Source organism: Silene latifolia, chromosome 8 (assembly GCF_048544455.1).
Source record: "Silene latifolia isolate original U9 population chromosome 8, ASM4854445v1, whole genome shotgun sequence".
Classification (NCBI taxonomy): Eukaryota; Viridiplantae; Streptophyta; class Magnoliopsida; order Caryophyllales; family Caryophyllaceae; genus Silene; species Silene latifolia.
Genome location: NC_133533.1, coordinates 61,344,288 through 61,347,557, shown reverse-complemented (window position 1 = coordinate 61,347,557; position 3,270 = coordinate 61,344,288). Strand labels below are relative to the sequence as shown.

Here is a 3,270-nt window from a genome sequence, read left to right as displayed (position 1 = left end):
GCTCTCATTGTTGATGAAATTTCCTTGCTCTCCGGATAGAGCATCTTGAGGATTATCCACGTTCTTCTTCCATATGGGTGGTGATTCTTTACCCATAGCTTGATCTTTGCATTGAAATGCCAACTTCTTCCTATCACTTTCTCGGCTATAATGATCAATATTGAAACATGGCTCATGTAGTTAGGGAGCTCTCATTGTCTTGTCAAGATTAAAAGTTATTGTCTCATCCCCCACTTCAAGTGTAAGCTCTCCATGTTTCACATCAATTACCGCTCCCGCGATGTGCAAGAAAGGTCTTTCTAAAATGATAGGAATGTTGGAATCCTCCTCCATGTCTATAATGACAAAGTCTACCGGGATGAAGAACTTGCTCATTCTTACGGGCACATCCTACCATACCCCTAAAGGTATCTTTGTTGATCGATCTGCCATTCGGAGAGTAATGTTAGTGCACTTAAGCTCTCCCATTCCTAGCCTCTTGCATACCGAGTATGGCATGGCACTCACACTTGCTCCAAAGTCACATAATGCTTTGTTGATTGTAGTGTCGCCAATGGTGCATGGAATAGAGAAGCTTCCCGGATCTTTGAGTTTTGGAGGGGAACTTCCTTGAAGAATAGCACTACTCACTTTAGTGAATGCAATAGTCTCTAGATTCTGGATGGATTTCTTCTTGGTAAGAATATCTTTCATGTACTTTGCATAGGCCGGAACATGATTGATCAATTCCGTGAATGGGATTAAGACTTCTAAGTTCTTCACAATCTCCATGAACTTTCCAAGTTGTTCATCAAACTTAGGCTTAGCTTGACGACTTGGGAATGGAAGTCTAATCACAATAGGCTCTTTAGCCTTCTCTTCATTCTTCTTCTTTGAAACTTCTTGGGTGGTGGGTTCTTCTTCTTCCTTAGAGTTCTCCACAACTCTTTGCTTGTCACTAGCATCCACAATATCTTCATCAATTGGCTTCTTCGGCCCTTCATACCTTGTACCACTCCTCAAATGGATGGCACTCACCGACTCATGTCTAGGGGGATTACTTTGAGGTGGTAATGGCCCCTTTTGTCTTTGAGAGCTAGAAGATGGTAATTGAGACATTTGGATTTCCAACATCTTGGTGTGGGGTAGAATGTTGTTGTTGGTGATATCTTTGGCTTGGCTATCTTTTTGCATTTGGGTGAAAAATTCTTGTTGGTTCTTTTGCATTTGGAGGACCTCTTTTTGAACATCAAAGCCTTGGTCATTGGATTGATTGTAAGAGAGTTGATTTTGATAACCTTGGCTTTGGTTGTAAAAGCGTCTTTGAGCTTGATTTCTCATTGGAGGTGGGATGTATGTTGGTTGAGGGTTTTGAACATTTTGGCTTTTGTATGAAAGATTGGGATGGAATTTGGTATTCTCATTGTAATAGTTGGAATAAGAGGTGCCACTCTTGTATGCTTGGAAAGCATTCACTTGTTCACTTGTTCACTTGTTCCCTTACATTCATTTTGGTCATGTCCCAAAGTTCCACAACTCTCACATACTCCACTTGGAATTGAGGATGATGCCACCATAGCATTAACATGTTGTTTGGGTGATTTGGAAGTTTCATCAAGCTTAGCCATGGCCTTCTCAAACTTCAAATTGATGGTGTCAATGTGAGAACTTAGTTAAGCACCCAATTGAGTGATGGAATCTACCTCATGCTTTCCTCCTCTAGTAGCCTTTCGAGGCCTACTATATTGGGAATTATGAACCGCCATTTCTTCAATTTTGGCACATGTTTGATTTTCATCAACTTCGGTAAACATACCATTGGATCCCATATTGAGAATGTTGCGGGAGTCTTCATATAGACCATTCCAAAATTGTTGCACAAGGAACCACTCGCTAAGTTCATGGTGTGGACAAGAACGACAAGTGTCCTTAAATCTCTCCCATGCTTCATACAATGATTCCTCATCCCTTTGCTTGAACCCGGTGATTTGGGCTCTCAACATGTTAGTCTTCTCCGGAGGATAGAATTTCTTGTAGAAAGCAAGTGCCAACTTCTTTCATGAGTCAATACCAAGGGTAGCCTAGTCTAGGCTCTTCAACCATTTCTTTGCGGTACCAATCAAAGAAAAAGGAAATAATACCCATCGGATTTGGTCTTGAGTGACTTCGGTTTGAGAAATCGCATCAGAATAGTCACAAAAAGTCTCCATGTGTGAATGTGGGTCTTCACTAGGCATCCCCCCAAATTGAGTTCTCTCAACTAGTTGTATGAATGCGGATTTGGCAATGAAATTACCGGTTAAATGTGGTGGTGTAGGAGTACCATTTGGTAGGTTCTCCTCGGTTGGTACGGAATGTGATGAAAATTTAGGAATTGTGGGGTGATTTTGTGGTGGATTTTGTATTAGGTTGTCCTCTCCTTCTCTTGCAAAAGGGTGGGTAAACTCAATGTTATTTGGTTGAATGTCCACAATCTCTCCAATACCTCTTAAAGTACCTCTAGCAACTCTTTTATTGTTGGTTAAGGTTCTTTCAATTTCAAGATCAATAGGTAATGGATTGCCTTGTGATCTCCTAGTCATGCAAATATCAAACAACTCGAAAACAATTAGAACAACCTTGAGAAGATTGACTTCCCTAAGGTAAAGAAAGATACAACTAAAAACAATTAACGAAAATCAAATCAAGTTAACACCGTCCTCGGCAACGGTGCCATTTTTGGTCCGGTTTAAACTCGTCGTCAAAAGTTACCAACCAAAACAATATTTATAACTTTACAGACTACTATTAGCAAAGAGGCAAGTAAAGGTTGGATCCCAAGGGATGGGTATTGATGTAGGCTTTTCAATTGCAAATGGTCGTGTCTTAGGGTGTCACAATTTGGGTTGAGATAGGAGATCAACTAAACTAATCAACAAGATAAAAGTAAAGTAATGAAAACAAGCAACATGATTAAAAAGGGTGTAAACAATTGATTAAAGGCACTAGGATGTCATGGGTTCATAGGGGATTTATGGGAGTTGACCATACAAACATGTTCTCTATTATATATCAAGCACTTATTGTTGTGATGGGATCGAGTTGGTGTCTAAGCTTATAAACCCTAGGAAGGTTTGGGTCCCGGAGCCGAATCGATTAGATTGTACAACACCTACAAGTCTACTTAATCCTTCCTATTCAACTATATGCATGGTCTAATGAGGCTCGAGTTGATGTATAAGCTTACAAGCCTCATTAAAAAGATAAGTGATGGGTAAAAAATGCAAGGACTCATAGGCTCGCATTTTATCA

General features: G+C 40.2%; 1 non-coding gene across 1 annotated transcript; it reads left to right on the top strand.

The window, feature by feature from the left end:
- The first annotated feature begins 1,875 nt into the window (after window positions 1-1,875).
- Window positions 1,876-1,982, top strand: LOC141597869 (small nucleolar RNA R71). Its single transcript, XR_012523081.1, has one exon. It is a non-coding gene; the product is annotated as a small nucleolar RNA R71 (small nucleolar RNA).
- Window positions 1,983-3,270: the final 1,288 nt, after the last annotated feature.